We start from the raw sequence: 21,447 nt of genomic DNA, 5'->3' as shown, positions 1-21,447 counted from the left end.
TTGGTACATTCTGGGAAGGGAGTGATTGCTTATTCTCTGGTGTCCTGCTACCTTGCTGCTGTTCTTTTTTCCCTCTAACCAAGTACTGCTTCATGAATCATTTGACTTATTATTTATGAGTGGCACTGGGCAAAGTTTAATATTTTGTGGCTTTCATGCAAGGAGACAAACCAGTGTTCACAGGTGGCCCTGGCAGCTACCAATGCCAAATCCACCTGCTTCCAGCAGTTCCCAGCACCAGTCCCAGCCATATGAGTACTCAAAAAAACCCAGAGGCAGCTCTGTTATCAACACCCAGGAACAAACTTCCTCAGAAGACAACTTCTACGAATGTCAATGGGTTTCCTTGGCTCTCTCGGCTTTGCTTCTTTCAGTATTTGTTAACTAGCATGCTGAGTACTTGACATCGGCATGTTTATCCTCTTATACAACTGTTCAACACCTATGACCTTTTTCTAGTTGTGTATCTATAGTACAGCTATAAAAACTCCTTGTTAATCTCAGTCATTGTTTGAAATAATTAACTAGAAATAAATCTAGAATACAAATCACAATTCAAATCCTATGTATAGCAAACCCAATTATTTTACAGTATGTGGCATTTATATTTCAGGTGATATTAGAGTAGTTTATGCATTCGCTATAGTCAACTAATTTTTTCTTAGTATACTCAATTGTAAAACAAGCATTTCTGATTAGATGACCTCAGCTACCTACAGCTCTCATGGGCTAAGTATAAAGGAATACAGTGATCACTCAGAGGCTCAGTAGGATTTTAATTACATTTTTGGTACATTTGTCTGGATTCCTTTCTTGTGTAAATCAAATGAATTTATGGACATGTTTTTATATGACGACAAGTTTCTGTTTAAGGTGCTGTAAAATTCCTCCAGTACTTTTGCTTTGGAGAATCTTAAAAATCACTAAAGATTGTGATATTGTGATGAATAGATTAACATCTTTAAAATGTACGTCATTATGAGTATTGCCTCTTAACAACTATATTTTATGACAGAAGGTATATTCAGTAAATGCAGTAAATATTCATTCTTACCACAAGACTGCTGTCCAGAGAAAGTCTTTTCCCAATTTCCCTTTTTTGTAGCTGTCTTTTTCTCTCCATAGCTGAGGTTATTTGTTTTTCTTTTGATCAACTAGAAAAGTCAGACTGTTTCCAGAGACACTGAAAAAAAAAATAATTAAGTGCACATTTCAATATCCTACTTAGCAGTTTCTGTCTTTTCATCATTAACTTTGCAATAACCCAGCAGCTAATGACTTTGTGTCTATAGTAGGCTGTGTTCCAGGAACAAATTTTCTGTGCCAAAAAAGCTAAACTCTCCAGACAGAAATATTTCCAATATGTTTGGGTCACTTTTCAAATTTAAAATAAATAAATAAATGAAAATCTGCTACTACTGTCTTTACCAATACACCCCATGTTCACACAGTCTCTTTTGGACCGGGCTGGGAGCAGGATTTGCAGAGCAAATGAGTTACCTGGGGCTGGGGAGGGGGAGGCAGGGAGGGAAACAGTTCTGTTCACATTAATTGCACTCCTCAGCAAGCCCTGCTTGCTTGTTGGCACATCTGTGCTGCTACTATGATGTACAAATTTTGGACTTAATCCTGGAGAGTTCTAAAAGCTTTCAACTCCCATTATCCTTAATGAGAGATGAATGCCCTCAGCACTTTCCTTAAGTTTTTAAGGTCAAAGATTCCGCTGTGATAATCAGACGGTCCCACTGCCTGTACAGAACGGCTGGGCAACTTCAACCCATAAAGCTAGCAGAGACAGAATTAGTCTTTTCAGTTTTGTAGGGTTTGGTTATTCCTGGCTGGTGGTTTCTACTAAAACCAAGCTGCAGGTACAAGTAACAGCTACCAGCACACTCTTTTCCTAAATGTTCCTGATATGTGTATTTTAAAGTTTTAGTTTGCATTTTAAGGTAATATTTATTGTGTGTGATTCAGGAACATGGGCAAAGCGAATGAATTTATTCAGGATTTACAGAAAGCAGCAGAATAGTAACAGAAATCAGAATCTAGTCTAAGTTAAGGTAGACAGATACACTCATAGATACAGAGCCAAATACAGGAATTTTCTCCTGCATCTCATAGTGACTGCATTTACTGTATCGCAGGGCAACATCCCGTATCTCTGAATCTGGGCTAACTCCCATTAAGGACAAAAAGCTTTCACTACAAGAATTTGTCCCCATTTTTTAGGCAAGATTTGATGTGGAAGCCTATTTAGAAACATAACTCTAGTAAGATTGAGATATTCATACAGTGCTACTTAATGCTAAACCTAGATACATCACACTTCACTGAAAAACAAAGACAAATCTGTCTGTTTCTGATCCTTGTTTACTTAATGCGAACAGCACCTTCAGCCACAGCCAGGTGATGCACAAATACCACTGGGCTTGGCTGTAGGGTAACACAGCTGGCATTCCCAAACGAAGCCTTGCATGTGCCCTCCAGATATATTTGCATGCCTATGGATAGATCTGACTTCTCATGCACCTGTGAACGCTCCCATCTGTTGCTGGGGCGATACGAAGCAGATAAAACCACGGCAACTCTTTCCTCAGGTTGTCCCCAGTGCTCTGCCAGGCGGGCACGCAGGAGCCTGAACGTGAGCCAAGCACAGGCTGCCCACAAGGGGAGCGGGATGCCCCAGGCTGAGCCTCTGAAACCAGCTGGAATTTAGAGGGCTCCCAGAGGCACACACTGGGATCATCAGGTACAATGTGGGCATCACAGCCGGGACTGCTCTTGAAAAATACTTCCCATGGGGAAACTGTAATTGGCCCAGCTATCAAGCCATGCAGTGGAAATTCAGCCTTCTATTAAACAGCACCTGGTGTCTCCTATATTTGTTTTGTACTTCTGGTTTACACTTAGGCAAGACCAGAATTAAGGCCATTTTCTCCAAAATGGATAAAAATTAGCCTCTATACACATCTAAAAAACACATACAATAAGAACATATACACACAATAGTAGGAAAATCTTAGTTATTGCATTGTGATCATTCCTGCCTTGTGGCTTTTTTCCAGGTTTACCTGTAAGCCCTTGCTTCTTTTTTATAGCTACCAATCCGAAAGCTACACACACTACTTAATTCAGCTAATAAGGAATCTGAATAGTGTGCTATCGCATCATTATCATTGTTTCCTGATTAGCTATCACGTCTCAAAAGAAATACCACCATAGATTTGAACAAACACAGAGGAAAGGTATTATACTGTTCTTGTGATTATGCCAGAAATTAGCAAAAGAAAGACCTTATGTAATCTTTATATCATTCTTCTGTGCATTTATCATGCCTGGAGAGCATGACTTCCACCAAGGGAGTCTTTATTGATCAGTGAACACAGAACCACTTAGGAGTGAGCAAGTGAGACTACAGTTGGAGCCAATTATCCCCATAGAAGGTCAAGTATTTAATATGAACAAATGCCTGAAGTTTCTGTCTGCAGGTATTTGGTGGACACACTCCAGATTCCAGTTTAGAACTAAAAGGAGAAAGGATTATTACTAATTATTCCTATAGCTTAAATGCTATGCTGCCTTGGGCACTTCAAGCAGCGGATTTACTGTAGCCCTACCTAGCACAGTACGTGGCCCTACTCATGTACTGTTGAAGCAGCTTCAGATCTGCAGACTCCACTCCTTCCCCCCTACACGCCACGGAAACCAAAATCTCTGGGCATGTTACCATTAGCAAGCTGTCACAAATCTCTCCTGAAGAGTTAACAACCTACGGCTGAACCCACTTGGAAAACCCAGTTTTGAATCAAAGGTGATTATAACACTAGACAATTCAATACATCACCTGTTCCTACATACGCTGGTGCCTCAAAGCACCCAACTCAGGAGGCCTTTAAAGAAAATGAATCATCAGAGTGAAGTACTTAACAAAAACAGAACAAGTTTCCATCTTGGAATGGTCATTTTTGTGCATAGTACTGCTTGTCACAGAGAAAAAATGACCCTCCCAGGTAAATCTCTCTTCTTCTGAGACCCACCAAAAGACTAACAACAATTCAAAATGGAGCTAACACATCCACTGGGAAACTCAGCGGAGGAGAATGCTCATCCAGATGGAACAGTCTTGAAATGCAAAAGCACTGAGAACCAGTTTGCCCAATCATCAGAAATACTATTCTTGTGTTACCAAGAGAACAGACTAGAAATTTATTCGCCTTCCCTGACCACTTTGCTTGTTGATATCTTTACAGCAGAGACCCCAGTGATCAGCATTCAGACTCTGACTGTCCCATTTAGCTCGGCTGAACTGTGAACTATTGCAAAGTCACTTCTGATTTATGGTGTCTTCACTGATAATACACTCACATATGCACGTTGCCAAATCTTTAGGGGCACATCTTACAGTTCTTTGTGCTGCAGGAAATTTTTTCACTGTAGGACTCTTCTCTAAGGGACTATTGAGTTCATCTATGTTGAGCATATTGGGGAAGGCACTGAAGTTAGAGGCACTCGGTGATTAAGCTTGTATCCTCAAGAAGTATATGGGGATCAGTCTATCAGAATGCAGGTCCCAGATGTTTGCCTACTGGCTTCTCAGTTTTGCATTGAGCTCAGGAAGAAGGTTTTGTATGGACACAGAAAAAGCTCTCAGGGGAAGACCTAAGTGGGATCTTGCTAAAATATAAACGGTATATCCTCACTGTTCATAAAGCCAGCAAGCCAGAGGCATCAGCTTGATTATATATCCTAAAGTGCAGTATTTTTAGTACTCAATACAAGAATGTTCATTACTTCGGGAGATGGCTCTAAAACTATGCCCTGGAGAAATGGTGTGATTAACATAGAAAAGCACTCTCTAAAATCTATGCAAGAAATTTCCTGGATTATACTACCTTCTTCATTTCTAGTAGTTACAAAGGATGATTGATGTATATTGCTTTAGCTGATGAACACGTATAACATTATATTCCTTAGATAAGCATCCAAGATATTTTCAGACAGTTTGAAACTGCAGTTACATTTCAACAGAGCTATGCCAACATACGCCAGCTGGGAACTAGCACAAAGTATATCTCTTTGGTAACTGGAAAGGGACTGTAATTATTTTTTTGTCTCTTACAAATTAGTATAAATTTAGCAGTTATGACACATGACAAAAATGACAGCTCTGCAAACTAGTGTCCTTTTGTTTAAATTCAGGATAGATGTAATGCAGCCTCCCCACCCTCTGCTTTGCACACCTTAACGCCACCAGCAGGCAAAACACCCGTAGGGCAGCAAGGTACTTCCCCTCTGCAGGCTGCTTGTCTTTCTGAGGTGTTAACAACAGGACAGGTTTTATGATGTGGACATCACACGACTGGGTAATGGAATGGGGCCAAAGTTATACAACGACTACCTTTTTTCTACCCTGATAGCCCTGCCATACTTTAAGATGGAAAGGGAATAAGCAGAACTGATATTATCCCTCAGCAATGAAAGAAGGAAAATACTATCAGTAGCATAGGTCAGGAAGCAGCTATGAGAAAGTAAAGATTGTCATCAATACAAATGTTAGTTAGAATGAACAGGTGATGTAAAAATGACAGATTTTTTTTATCTCCTTACCAATCTCTGGAGTGATTCAGTTTCCTAAGAACTTAATCGAATTTAACCGAATCTGTCATTGTCCAGCTGTGGTTTTTTGCTGGCTCTGGTGCTAACACCAGTGTGTGTATGCTTCCTTTTGTTGTGGTCTTTATAGGAAAAGGGGTAAATAAGTATGGTACAGTTTGTCTGGGCCTTTTCAGAACTGGAAGGAAAAAAAAGATTCCAGAATTAAGTATTCATGTGTATTCAACAGATCATAGATTGTTCAGGTCTATAAAATCACTACATTTATCTTCCCAGGTATAGACCAGTCACAAACACTAGTTTGAGTATTTCCCTTTGGTGGTTTTCTTTTAAATGGTAGAGTGTTCAAAGCATCAGAGCAGTAACAGCAAAAAAACCTACCTTCACAAAAGATGAGAAAATTCTGCCTAGTAATTAAAAGTGATCCATGAAAATGGTTTCATTACCACAATCCTATCTCTCCCCATCGCGCTACTTAACCTGCTCATGATTTCAAGTGATAAAGTGGAAAAATAATTCCAAAATTCTCTTTTGAGATGATGTTTCAAACTTCAGCACTTGGGAAACAGAGCACTACAGCGACATCGGCATTTCTGCAACCTGAAACTTAGCTAAATGGTTTTTGGTTTTGCCCATAATGTATTTCATAGCAATGCCATAAGCAGGGCATGCCTGCCTAATACCCAGTACTCCCAGGTATTTGCTTAGGCTGGTCAGCAGTTTGTTAGCACTAACGTATATGCTGTACATTCACACCCACTGGATTAGGTTGCTATTTGGATAAGCAAGCCACATTTCTGTGGAGAGGGAAGGAGAATGTGCCATGTGCCAGCATTAATGAGTTAATTAAATTAGAAAAATTCCAATGCAGGAACCTAAAATGCTTAGATAAGTAGAATACTATGGGACTTACAAGGCAGCAAACGCAGCACTGCTGTAGCATTCTGCCTACATGTCTAGATATTCTGACTGGCTTTGGGAAATTATATTAAAAAAATACGTCAGGTCAGTCAGAAAATATCTAGATAGAAAGAGATTCCTTCCTAGTTCTGTTTTGTTTTCCTGAGGGATAATTGATTTTGATTCACCTCAAATTTCTTACAACCCCTCAAGCTGTTCCAAAAGATATTGGAACTGTAGAGGCACCACACTGAGCCAGCCATGCCTTGCAAGTTCTTTTGGGACCCAAAACACTCTCTATTCAGTGGTCTTCTAGCTCTGGTTGAAAACTGTCCAGTGGTCACCCACAAGGCCAGGATAAAGTAGCCCCAAGGAAGTACAGGAAGGACCAGAGCTAGACAAGGAACCTTCTCATCTTTGTTGTGATTTTAATTAATCACAGTGACACTGACACACAGCAGTTTACAAAGAAACTGAGGAGGGTTGACTAACTTGAGAGTGAAATGCTGTGGATCTCTCCTGCTCTCACCTCATCCCTTGAAAGGGAAGCAGTAGAGCACATAGGATAGTCTCATGCAATTTTTGACTGGTGATCACTTGCAGCATAGGACAGACTTTTAGTACAATGTTCTAGAAACACAGCATTTAAAATAAAGCATCTCAGCTACTAAATTCAACCCTGTTTCAACCACAGTTTTCAAAATACATTTATGCTTTCTTCGTGCAAGATAATCTTCCATTTATTCAGCAAACTAAATAACCAGTAAAGCTTTCTATAGCATTGCTTCTAGGATTTAAACAAGTTAAGATTAAGGGCTTAAATCTAGCAAACCTATCAGTGTGTTCAAAATAATACCAGGAATTTCAATAAATCAGAAAATAAAGAATATGGCATTAAAGATGTTATTACTACGACAGCTGTCAAGATGAATTGCATGAGAAGCATTTAAAAGATTTATATCTCAGTATCTCACCAGGTTAATTAAAAGGATGCATGCATTCATTTAAGAGGATAAGGTGGGTTGCAGTGACATAAAATGAGAGGGCACAAGATTACGTTCTTTCAGTGCTAACAAGAACGGGCTGAACCAATATAATTTCCGTATTCTGTAATAAGCATGATTCATCCACTGCCATTTTCAGCTCTCATTTTCTTTCATGGGGAAAAAAAAAAAAAAAAAAAAAAGGCTATGAACATTTATAGACTAACATAATCAAAGCTTTAACCTTTTCAGCATTTTCTGTTTGGACTGGCTGTCCATTTTTATCATGGGGTTTCAGGGCCATGCTGCAGGGAGGAGAAGAATCGCCAGTAAATTACACCAAAGAATGCTGGAAAGGTCAAAGGATTACCCTCCCCTGTTTGCTTTTTATGGGACATACAAAGCATTCATACCATGCAATAAAATTATTGAGACAAAAATGATGAAAGATAAGCAGACAGAAAGCATGAATCTGTTGTCAGGACAGCATGGAAGAACAGGATATATTACAGTGTTATCATCAATAAAAAACAGATTATGACAATGGTGTTTGTGTATCCTTAGCTCCTGCACTGAAATAAAAACCTTCTGAATGTTTTAAGAACTGTATCTGAGAAAGAGATAGTCAAGCAAGACTGAGGCTATTCAGGCTGAAGAAAACATTAGATCCAAAGCTCCCATTCCTTGGGTGAATTTCTGATGTTATTTTTTTACTAGATACTGTTATAAATTAGGTGATATAGGTTATATATATATGGTAAAGATATATTCCCTTAGCCATTGAGCCTCTTTCAGCGATGTTTTGCAACCTAGGCTGTTAATCTGCAAAAGGCATGCTCTGAACACAGCAACAGCATCAGCTGCCTCTGGGGTCTTCAACACACATTTGTCTCCCTTGGGAGCCACAGCCAAGCTTAGGTCAGGAATGGGCAGTTCCAGGCACCCAGAGAAGCTGAACTCCAGGACCTGAGGAAATTTCACTGTTACTATTCACAGACCTAAAAGGTCACGTAGAGATTTTGAGGGTCAAAAATAAACATCCCATTTATATCCCAACAGACGCCTCTGGCATCAAATGGATGCAACTTCTGTAACCTAGTACGTCGTTATTAGAGCTAGTTGTTTCTCATGGTAAAAAGACTGGCTGGCAGGAGACGTAAACAGCAATCTCATTAGGTTTCACACACTGAATTATAAATCTTCATCAAACGCAGGGGCATCTAGTTTAGGAGGACATTAAAGATAACATACCAAATTCATATGTATTCAACTAATATGTTGCAATGTTCAGAAAAATGCATGCAATTAAATCCAACATCTGAATCTGACAGACAGCTAAATGTGGGATGGATTTAAAATACATAGTCAAGTTCCTATGATTTGCTCAGTTTGATTTGTGTTTTCTTTTAATTTTTGTTTCATTAATGTAAATCAAGGCATTACTCAAGAAAATCCAAGAATTTCAAATGTACATGTAAGACCTGCATCAGGGTCTCTGTTGTAAGCAATGGTGGATTGCCAACTCAATTTTTGAAACTATGAACTTGTGAAGTGTGCCTAAAGAAGTCTTCTTCTCTGAGACAGATGCATTTATTTCAGTCTGCATCTCTTCTGCCTGCCCATCTGTCCTAATCATAGTCCAGAGGGACCACTAAAAAGCATCAGTTCTTTGTGCACACTCCTCCTCTTCCACCTGCACTGCCAAAAGGGATGATGGCCGCAAGGGTCACAGGACGGCTCGGTGATCTGAATGCAAGCCCATCAGACACTGGAGACTGAATATACTTTGGAGGTTTTGTCACTATCACCTCTCTTGTTTCTCATTCACTCATTCTGTAGTTTGTGCACAAAAAACATATTTTGCTACAGACATTTTTGGTGAACAAAAGCAGTTCTGTGAGATGAAGTGTCCCAAATGAATGCTACTTGGTTTGGTCTTCCCTGGCAGCAGAGATGAAAGGAATGAAAGTTGCATTTATTTACTGATGTATTCCAGCTTATACATATGAGGAATTATTAAAATCATGTTAACTTAGTGATAGTGTACAGACATCTGGTTTTACTCCACAGAGCACTGGGTGACTCTTCAAAATGTTCACGTGGCTCAAAAGAAATGTCCCAATATAAAAAAAAGTATTGTAAAAATATTTCCTCAGTTACAAGTAACATCTTCAGCACCCAGCTCAGCACAACCTCCTTAGATAACCTAAGTTGTTCACATCAGAGGGAATATTTCAATGTTTAGACTGCAGAATTTGCTTCTAACGCATGTGGGACTTTGTGGGTTGTAACATGGTGTCTCACATTTCACCTTGCTGTACAGATACTCCCAGTGGGCCAGGGCCTATCCTTACATCACAGGCAGTAACTTTATAGTGAAGGTATTAGTTACAAGAACAGCCTGGAAAAAAAGCTGAATCAAGCTTGTAATCTCTTTCTGTCCCATAAAAAATGAGGGAAGATAAGGTACAGTGAAATATATGTCATCCCTTCACGACCTGGGAAGAGGGTAACTGAGAAAGGGCTCAACTCGTCTATCTGCATAATCTGAAAATAGCTCCTCCACCCCACCACGACTGAAGTCCACACCCAGGGGAAGAACAAAAGGGGAAAGACAGCATCAATCTCTTCTAGGCCCAGCCAAACCAGAACTGAGCCCCTGGTTTGAGAGAACAGACTATAGCACAGGAGCAGAGCAAGAACACGCAGCCTCATTAGGCTGAGCAGCTCTGGGTGCTTTCCTCACAGGACGCTGTGCATGTTTTTATCAGAAAAATTCTTCATCTATTTACTAATTTTGCTGTGCAAATACCTTCACCGAGTCCTGTAAATCTGTACAGTTTGGCCAGTTTAACTACAGCTGCAGTTCCTTGGACTCACCTCTGTTCACTGCTACGGACAAGACACATAAATGTGGCACCGGAGCTGGATTTGGAGGTGCCAGAACCAACTTAGTTCCTGTAGAGGTGGGTTCTAAAATCCTTCAGCTGCCCCCCCAGCTGTTCAGTCTTTGCAGAATTCCAAAGTCTACTTTCATTTCAGCCGACCTACATCATCCAAGGATCAGACTCAAAGGAATTCAGCTCCAGCCTTCCCAAATACACTTCAGTGACATCTCTCCTTCATGCTCATGCTCACAGCAGAAAGGCAACAGGGTATGATTCAGCTCTACTACCTTCAGTTTTGTTGTGGGATATATTCTCTACACATCAATGAGTATACAAAGAAAAACTCCAGGGAGATTTCCCCAGCCAATTCAAGTTCACTTTATTCTTACACAACAGAGCACATAGAACGGTGGGATCTGTAAAATTAAAAGGAGCAGATACACATCGATTAAACTCCATCTTCAGGTTATGGCCAAGAAAACTATTATGAAAACGTTATAAATGAAAGATGTTCTGTCGTCATCCATATTTCCTTAGATGGTGACAGAACACTGAACAGTGTCAGCATACCAAACAGTCCTTCACTTCTTTTTTCTTTGCAATTCTAGTGCAATCTTATCTCAAACACTGAATTTAGTTCTGGGCCAAAAGGATAGAGACAAACTTGATGGAATTCAGACAATAGCAGCAAAGATGATTAAAGTATTGACTTGGTGGGAAACGATTAACAAGTCCCTTCATAGTAGTTTCAAACAATGACAAAGAGGAGACTAAAATGGGAAGGAATGACTATCTACACCAGTTTGAGGGACGTATACTAACACTAGAGACAGTGAGGAATTGATTAGGTTATTGACAACAGGCTGAAAAGAAATAAACTGGGGGAAATGATGCTGAGTATCTGAAGAAATTACCTAAAGTGAAATCCAATACAGATTGATTTCCAGAGAATCAAAGGAACACTTGTCATGTAAAAAAATAAGGCAGGATAAAGTACAATAAAATATACTGAAAGTGAGGATGCTGCCAGGAATGAGTTGTTTGAAGACCCTGATGTGGAAGAAAAGAGCCTTCTCTCCCTTTCTTCTCAGTGTCTTTCCTTATACATTGCAGTATACACACACACAAACACATACATATACATCTAATGGTAATCCACATTAGACACAATTAAGAGTGAAAGGCTTTTGCTGTGCGGTGGGGGAAAGAGCTACTCTGTCCTTCCCCCATGTAGTCAGGTACTGGCAGCGCTTACTCCAGTTTCTCAGTGTGAAGACTGGCTGTCACACACTGATTACTAATTCTTCCGTCTGCCAGAAACATAATAAAAATGTAAATTAAAAAACATTCATGAATTTCCTACTTAAAAGGTTCATAACTCTCCTATGTTTTATGCCATTCCACCAGTCTAACTCATCTGCACTCAGTTCTACCAAGCGAAATGGGAGAGAACATAGACTCTGCTATCACAGATAATAATACGACACATTGGGATTATGGATACAGTACTATCCAGAAAATATTAGAAAAAGAGGAGGCATACTATTAAAATTCTCTAGTCTCTCTCTCAAGCATCTGTCCATTTAGAATGCAAAGTAAAAATCATTAAACTACAGGAAGTGGCACAAGTCCCCCCATACCCCCTTTAAATCAACATTTCAGATGTTCATCATTCACGAAAATCAGATATTTTTGCTTGCAGTAGCAACAGTTGGGTTGGCACAAGATTATTTGTCCACTTTTTCTTATAGAATTCATATTAATGCCTCAAATAAGACTTTCCCCACCCAAATTAGTTCTTGAAAGTAATGCTGTGCAGATTTAGGTAGAGCTTTTAAGACTAAGTCTTGAAATAATCAAAGTTGTTCAATACTACTGTGTAGCTTGAATTTCAGCTGAAAAAAAACCACCCAGTATTTGAGTGGGGAAGGGAAAAGAGTTAATACACTTGCATGTTCTAAATGATCTGCGTTGAATTTGAAAGCACATTTAAAGATTAAATATAACCTTTTAAACTATCTTGTTCTGCATCAGGTTTACTAATCGAGGAGGGTGAGGGAGGAGGACCAGTTTTGGACATAAGCAAGGAATAAAGTGTATTTGCTTCTTTTCAGATAAGCCCTAAGTGTTTGCCCATATTTTGAGTTGGATCCCTGCTCGAGTGGGTGGTTTAGGTTGATTCACTAACTCCCGCTGTCTCAGTTTCTCCACTATACTGTGAAAGTAATAATATATAGTATATAAGTGCCATTTACAGAATAATTCCTCTTTGTCAAAGGCTTTAATAGTGAAACTTTCTATTAGTACTGCTGCTTTGTATCGTTACTCTTCCCTGTCTACCAGATGTGTACATCACGACGCACCCAAACAGGGGAATGATTCTTTCTCCAAATTCTGCACAACACAGCAGAAGACACTTGGTTCTCATTCACATCTTGGGCATTCTGTCAAAATCAATCTGATTGCAGAAATGAAACTAGAACAAGAATTAAACCCAACAGAGGCAGAGAAGATCCTGCCACCAACCAGCTGAAAGCAACTATGTAAGCAATGAGCCAGATAACATCTACTCCCTCTACAGATTTAAACCTGGCTCCCCTGCAGGGCAAACCAGGAAGCGTTAAAGCAGCATTCACAAAAAAATAATAATTAGGCCTTTTTTCTTTAATAGTTGGAGGTCTTAAGCAGGACGCTACAGCCTTAAGTGCTGTTCCCCTTTGGTTTTCCCTATTGGCTCACAGTGCCGTTACCTGGAGCTACCAGAGAAGAGAACCTCTAAACAGGACTCCAAGAAGGTGAAAGAAGAAAGCCAGGTGGGGTCTTGATGGGACTTCTTGCCCAAGGGTGTGTCCTAAACCCACAAGAAGGTGTCACATCCTTCCTATCTTTTTGGGTGAGGAGCCTCTGAGTTAAATCTTAAGCTTTGCCTCACACCTGGGTGAGCCCCCCATTGCAGCTAAGTATGAAAGGAGCTAAGGGGATCTAGTCTCCTACTGCTGCTGGTGAAGTTAGATACATCTGCCAGGGGTGTGGTGGGCTTCAAATACACTACCTGGAGTTATAAACCCTTGAACTGTGAAGCCAAGCTCAGAATTCCCCTGTAACACACAGGATACAGGCCTGGAGGTCAGGTAGAGGGAAATAAGGTAAAGTATAACCTGCTACCACAACAGACAATAGCCAGTGGCTAAAACTGAGACTTTAGTGCTTTGCTAGGGAGACAGAACCCATCAGGAAGATCACCTCCCTGCCAAGAGCAAGGAAAATATTACCTAGGGTTTGTGGTATATACCTGTCTCTGCATTGTCGTGCTGCCCATGGCGTTGTACCTTATGAACCATTCCTCTTTCAGGGCCGTGCCAAAAACTATCATCTAGTTGATAAATTCCTATCAATGTTTGTTTAAAGCTTTTTCTTGTGACAAGATTTTTGTGGTAATCGAGAAGAAAAGCAATTCACTTGATTAAAGATTGGTAAATATAAGTGACAGAAATAGTTTCCTATGAACATTGTGATGTATTCCCAATCAATAACACCATGACAGAATTGCAGCTTAAGGGAAGGAAGTTACTAGTTTTAGGAAAGGCACATAATTAAATACAAGACAAGTCTACAGATTGTCAAGCGGAGAGACAAGGAGAATAACCAACCCCAGAATTTGGAGATCACGCTATTGTTGTCTCTTCAGTTCATTTGGTACTGTCTTTCATTTACTTGTGCAACCTCAAAGTAAAGTTTAAGATCTTATTCTCAAATGTTAGGTTTAACAGCCAGTGACATAACAGAGAGCTGTTTATTAAAGCGTTAGACCATGTTTCACTTTAATATTTTCCTTCAGTAGCAGCAGATGTTAAAAATCCCTAACAATTTAGCTGAACTTTTAGTAATTTCTAAATGTTTCTCATGTGTAACTGCAAAAAGCACCTGGGCCTTTTACCACCAGCTTGGCATGGGGATTGGATAGATCTGACTATTGGTAATTGGGATTTTAGCCTTTCATCTCTGCATCAATGTTTCAAACTCAGACCAGGTTGGTATTGAATAAAAGTAATTTCCATCAGCTGGCTGTTCAGTGACCTCTATGAAATATTACAAGTTTATAGTGGACAGGTGTCTTTATAATTAAAATACACTTTGCAAGCACAGTTGGCACCCTGGAATTTTCTTATTACAAACCTATAATCTGCTCCCCCCAGCTCATAAATGGAAAGTATTCAGGAGCACTGAGATGTCATTTAAAAACAAGGAGGATACAGTGTTCTTTGTTAATTCCACAAACAAAGTACCTCTGTTTCTAGAGCAGTTTTGAATCCCCAGAGAAACGCTTTTGTGTGCTGCAGAGACTATTATTCAGGCTAATAAAACTCATGAATTTTAAGTAAAAGATAAACTTTTAAACACTGATAAAAACCTAGAGCCTTCTAAGTTATATTGCAAAATCTCACAGCCAGCGCTATGTATGGTGTTCACTGTGAAGAGAATATATATCCAGACAGTATCAAGAAAGCAGAATCACTCAGGATGTCCCACATATCCAAGAATCTGCATAAATTGAGTCAATGTTCCCAGACATCCACACAGAACAAGTATTTTTGGTACCCAAAAATACAAAAAGGGGTTTGATAGGAGAAGGTATATCCGATCTCAACACAAGGTGGTTTCTCTGACTAGGAATCAAGGCAACAGTTTTATATTTCAGTAGGATTTGGGGGATGGACGAGGGGCCAGCACAATGTTTTATGGCTTTTGAATAACCAAGTCCATAATTCAAGCCTCAAACCTTTAATCTGTTTCTCTTCCTTAACCCATTCTGAGGTTTTGGCAGAGAATGTGTGAGAAAATGTTCTCCATTGACTTTGCTTTCTTCTTACACTAACTCTAAATTAAGCAAGGCAGCCCACTTCAGGCTGAGGCCCTATGACAGATGCAGCTTCGTAGAATTGTGGGACGTTCAGAGACTATCATGGAAATCTTCATGAACTCGACAATGACTCATATCTGCGTCAATGAAACAAGTAAGGAAAACGTTACATAGAAGCGAAACAGGGAAGGAAAATTAAGTACAAGTGAATCCCTGGTAGTGAAAATACATGTGCAAGATGTTTCACCTCTTTGAAAAGAAATATTAGTCCAACCTAGTTCAAAATGTGAAAAGATGTGTAGGCCATCCATTGCCAGCCTTAGCGCTGTTGTGCTGTAGGAGAAGGGCTATGCATCCACCCCAGAAAAGAGCCCTCATCTCAGTGGGGGAACACAACACAGAAGAGGTTGGTTAGCTCAAGAATTGAGTAACTTCAATTTTGTGAGAAGGTGAAAAAGAGGAAAGAACCACACAAAAAAACCCATGCAAACACAGTGTTTTGTAATGGTCCTACTAGGAAAGTCCTACTAGAATTTTTGTCCTACAAGGAACATTCTTCTTAAACTGTTTTTCCTCAGTCACTAACATCCTCTGTAAGTGGCAACTGAAAACTACTAAGAAAATCTCAGCAGTTACCCCTCCAGTCTCCAGTTTATATGCATTTAAATCAGTCTGCTTTTTACATACATTTCAGACTCAGTGGTGAAAAGGAAGAGGAAAAACAGGAAGGTGTGGAATCAAAGCAAGCATTCACACACTCATTTTTAACATGTTTCTGTCACGTTGTCCAGAAGAACATCTATAACCTGCTCAAACTGAACCACAAACCCAAAAACTTAAAAACTGAAGACAGCCACTGTTAACAAATTGCAGATGCATAAGACTCATCCAGAAAGACCTCACAAATCAGCAATGAGGGGAAGAGAGAGCAAATCATGCAGAAACTATTTAATCAATGAGTAAAGACAATTATAACATCTGTTAATCTTTTGTGTAGGTTATAATTAGATGCTGCAGAGGAGTAGCCTTTAAGGGGGAGGCAGGGAATCCTTTAACATCTGCTAGAAGGGCAAACACTGTGCAATAAATGACTTTAAATGCAATCAGCAAAATGAGAGCTGTGCAGAGTTCACAAAAGGCCTGTATAAAAGATTGAGGATAACAAAATATTTTGCCAAAGGTCAACTCCTGCAGCACTAGAGCCTGAATAATGACTGCTAGTTTAGAGGCCACATCAAAAACAAATGGGACCATACCTCTGAAAAACAATTCTTTTCTCATTCGTGTCATTATAGCAAAAGCACATGCTGCTGCTGTATATCACGTCAGCTTAATGACTTATTACGGCTGAATCTATCAACCTTGAACAGCTTAGAATAAACAGGTAGGTATGATGTATTTTAAAGACCAGAAATCAGTCTAATTAGACCAACACAGAACTGTGTTGTACTGTAAAAGCAATGTGACTCTGATTTTAAATAATTAATCATTCAGTACCTTCTAAAAAATGCAATTATTTACTCATTTTGTCCTTGAAAACAACCATATGCTTTAAGCTGCTACTCACTGAAAACGTGAGACCAGGAGGAGTTGTTTTATCCAGTTTAACACGGCCCTCTACTGGCAAAATAACCCCCCAAAATCTTCTCACTATGAACCATTTTGCCAGATCACTTCAGAGCAGTATTTTATAGCGAAGTTACACCAAATCTTAGAAGACAACAGCGTAGATCAGAGCCTTAGAAATTTGCATAAATTAAGCCATCACTTAATCTACCTAGAGTTCCCTTGCTGAGAGCACTACTTCATTTTACCCAGCAGATGCAGCTCTGGCCATCACCAGAGCACTGGAAAAAAAAAAAAAAAAAGCGCCAAGTGCTCCTTTCTAGTGGAGTTAAGTAATTTTAGAAGCAAATGCAATCCTTTTACTCATGTCAGATTGTGCTGTGTTCCTCAAGGAGTGCCACTGATTCTCAACAGAATGAATGTACACATATGATTTCAGTTTGTACAATTGGGTAATACTTAGCATAGGCAAAGCAAGCACAATATAATCCAGCTGCAAAAAGAATACCATTCAAAATACAAATATTAACTACCACCAAAAAGCAACTTTACTGCAAAAGAATTCCTGCTTCCTTCTTTTCTCCACCATTACTGAAAATCCATGGTGGTGCTTCAACACAGCTTCAATCAAAGTGAAACAGACAATGAAATTCGCCTCTGTTGTTGCATGCAGTAATTAACTCTTCCTATTTGTATTAAGTCTGAGCAACAAAGAAACAAAAGGATGCGGTAAACTGTTGAATTTAACAATTTAGATAACAATGAATTATAATAATCAATTAGCACTGTCAAAGAAAATAATTTGTGACATGTATTTGATTCTGCACAGGCTTATTGTGTGCACACACTATCTGAGGCTAGTTTAGGTCTGGAAAACAAATAGTGTTGTCCTGTGGAAGGCTTATCAAACATGCGGTTTAACAGTAGCATTTGTTCTTGCTGTGTGTCAATACTAATAGACCATATTTCAGCAACATAATTTTTATCCACTGCTTTATAATCCAACCTGCTCGTCAGGGTCTGCATCATTCGTAGTCCATAGACAACGTTACTGCCAGTTTCCAAAAAGCACTGCTGCTGTACAAACCACGTTTATCTGATTCACCTGAATGGCAGTCAATGGAATCGTAAAAGATTTCCAAGTATTTTTCACACAATAGGTACCTAACTTTTCATCCTTGAAACATCATGACTAATTTATGTAACCATCAGGGAATACCTAATGTAATTCAGGTTTCTGCATGCTCCATGAGTGGTATCACTAGACAGTACAGAACAGAGTATTACAAGTGTTAATGGTTCATGTTCTATTTACATTGTACATTTATCCTGCTTTAGTAATAAAACGGCATACTAGACTTTACAACTTCTGAAGGTGTTCTGGCAGCTTTGGCACGGATTTTTTGTAAGCATAACTCTGATCCTGCCAGGAGCTGAACACGTGCAGAAGCACACAGGAGCTGCAGAGCATGGTGCCACATTTGGCCCTGGCTGTGCTGTGCTAAGCTCCTCAGCCAACTGTGCTTCCCTTTGGCACCTTTGTTCTGTGGCTTTTATCCCAACCTCAGTCCCACTTGTCAGACGAAGACAGGCTGGAGTCTGCACTTATTCCATTTCTTTTCAGATGGCGAGAAAGCCCAAAGAATTGACATTCTGTTGGCAATTGTCCCCTTTAATGCCATCCCAGAATGTTATCGGATTATGTGCGGTATCCTTGGGCAGATTTCTCAGACCCAGGGAAAATTCAGCCAGGGGATCCCTCTGCTGAAAAGTGAGCTCACTCTATGTCCTAATTTGCTACACTGGAATACAAGAAAGAAAATGTAAATGTGAAAAGGGAAATGTAAGAGAAGAGAATGAAAATCAAATGCCTCTGGGCTCATCAGGTTTTGAGAGTCTGCTTCTGCTCTTAAGGTAATTAGCTGAAGATTTCCTCTTGACTGAAGTGGAACTGGAATTGTACCCTACCACTTTACGTTTACTGAGGCAGGATTTCTACTTGTTTAAATCTAAGCCTCTAAACACTTAAACACAACTCAGGCACTAGAACAATAGCAGAGAAGTGCATGAAGTTTTCTAAAAAAGCAGCAAAATTCACATTTGTACAATTAGGACTTGCACTTAAAATTAATTTAAGTGATAAAGACAAGTGGCACCTGAGCATTTCTTTTTTATCTGGTTTTGTTCTAATTATCTTGAAGAATTTGTAGGCATTTGCCAACAGGATACCTGAAGACTTTCCAATTGTAAATACTCTTATCAGTTCACAGCAGTAGATCATCATTATTGGCCACAAGGTGATAGAGGGAAGGAAAGACTGGCCCACAGGAGTCAGCATGATAGGGATCAAACCATCTAACCTTAAATCCATTCCTTCTCCCCAGGGAAAGGCTCTATCACAATTCTCTGCTCTTCACTCTTATGCTCAGTGGAAGCTTCCAAGCTACAAAAAGGTCTTTTAAAGAAGACACAAACTTTTCATTTATGCTATTGCTGAGTAAGGAGGATGAACACTTAAGAATAAAACTATGCTCTTATTTAAGCACCTATTTAAAACCCCAAAAGCCTTTTCCATTTGCATGGCATCAGCACATAGCTAAATTTATGGGGTTTGGGGTTTTCCCCCAGGAGAATATGCTTCGATTCCAAAGACAGAACAATGGCTCCTAAGTTGCACAATATATTGATGTGCCAAGCCACATTATAACATCAAAAGAGGAGACAGACAGGTTTTGAACTGCTGTAGAAACAGTGTCACTTGAGAGGGGCATCTGCAGTTGTAGCCACCCAAACTTTAATAGGAAGCCCTGAAAATCTGTTGCTGTGTAGGACCAGAGGCCTTGTAAACAAAGCCAGCAGCAAGAAAAGCAAACCAAAATCAATAGCGCTAATAATTCAGGAGGAATCCTCCAATTCCTATACGATTGATTTGTACTGACTTACCCTCATATAGTTGCCATAGTTTTCTGCTTTCGTTCTTGAGAAATGTGCTTTGTCTCCACAAAGACAGATCATTAAATAGAGGTAAACAGTAATAAAAGAGTTCTTCATACACGGTACTGTGATCAGGTTACACCCTGGAAAAGCCACTACAACTGAAATTGCAGTGATTTAGAATGGGCTTCTGGTGAAGGATTGAAATGAGAAGCAGGAGACCTGGGGTTTGTTACCAGCTTTTGAAGTGAGTAAACTAAGTTTTAATAAATCATATCTACAGGCCAGTTTCTCCCTCTGTAAAATGTGAATAATTCCATGACAATCGCAGCTAGTTGTCCTGAAAATTAGTTAATCAGTGGTCAGAAACATAGTTCTGTCCCACAAACAGCAGGCAGCATAGAAACAGTTTTTTTCACAGCAGTTAGCAGTGTACTAGTGTTTCGGCTCTAATGTTTCAGGATTTGTTGGATTTCTAGCAAACACTCAAAACAAAAATTACTTTCTCACATAATTGACAACTCATTTTATCCAAAAGGCATCAGATTTCAAAGCACTGTATGATTGTTTCTTTTAAATTTATATACCTCCAGCAGTTGAACAGGGGCTAAAAATTAAAAAAAGTCAATTTTTGCTTTAAATCAATACCTGTATAAGAAGCAAAACAATTTTTAAAGACAACTGTACTAAAAACCATAAGGAAATCATATTAAAAATTCAAAGTAATTTTGAATATTCAAATAAATACTGTGAAATGATAAAAGAACAATCTTAAGATAGACTGTTTTTTGTTCAGGTAATGACAGTTCTCATGAGATTTTAAGAATCCTAGAATTTCATCACTTAAATTAAGAGAGCCACTTCAGCATAATCTCATGCAAACAAAAGCCAGAATCAAGTTTTCATTTGTCCTTTACTCTGCTGCTCAACCATACTCAGATGCATGGCTTGTAATTACTCCTAATAACTACATACTTGCTGCTCTTTTAATTAAAGCAAAACTACAAATAGCAATGCTGACACACTCCTAAAGAAAATAAGCATTACAGAGATGATAAAAACACCAAAACAGCAAAAGTCTTACTTGCAGCAGTTCAGTCAAAACATGCCAGCCCTGGAGAACTCAAAAGCGTAAGAAGTCTTTGCAGTGCAGAAATTCTCTTGAGTTTATCCAGTGTTTATTTACCAAGCTTTAAAAGTCTGTGGTTAGAAGAACAGAGTTAGCTTTCTACACCATCCACAGCGCTACTGAAGTCCTCCACTAACAGCAGACATAAAGTTTGCTGATAGTTGGGTTTGCTGCTGCTATGTAGTTGCTCAGTACTTGTAAATACAAGCTCTGTGGACAAAGTCCCAAATGACATCACAGGCAGCTGCTTATTGTTGAGTCTTTATTAACCGACTGTCAAAAAAGAAAAGCAAAGGGGAAAGAAAAGCACAAGCTATCTTCCCTGCAGCACAATTTGCATCTTAGTCGGAGTTGCAGTGCTACACATATAAATACTTCTGTTTACCCAACTGATGTTTTCTTAGAATGAATAAACAGTGTTTGCAGGGAAAGCAGAAAAGTAAGAACTTGAACAGCTTCAACACAGAAAGAGCACAGGGAGAAAAAGGAAAATTAACAATGCCAGCAGCGCCCTTTTCAGAATTTACCCCTGAATTTTCCTAATTCTTTTGTTTATTTTAAAATATGTAACTA

General features: G+C 39.3%; 1 long non-coding RNA gene across 1 annotated transcript in view; it reads right to left on the bottom strand.

Moving 5' to 3' along the window:
* Window positions 1-21,021, bottom strand: part of LOC121092613 — a 126,529-nt gene extending 105,508 nt beyond the window's left edge. The window contains exons 1-2 of the long non-coding RNA XR_005829350.1: window positions 20,830-21,021; window positions 1,055-1,183 (exon numbers count right to left, since the gene is read on the bottom strand). This is a non-coding gene — a long non-coding RNA (uncharacterized LOC121092613). The remainder of the gene's footprint in view (window positions 1-1,054; window positions 1,184-20,829) is intronic.
* Window positions 21,022-21,447: the final 426 nt, after the last annotated feature.

Source organism: Falco naumanni, chromosome 8 (assembly GCF_017639655.2).
Source record: "Falco naumanni isolate bFalNau1 chromosome 8, bFalNau1.pat, whole genome shotgun sequence".
Classification (NCBI taxonomy): domain Eukaryota; kingdom Metazoa; phylum Chordata; class Aves; order Falconiformes; family Falconidae; genus Falco; species Falco naumanni.
This window is presented reverse-complemented; position numbering and strand designations above follow the sequence as displayed.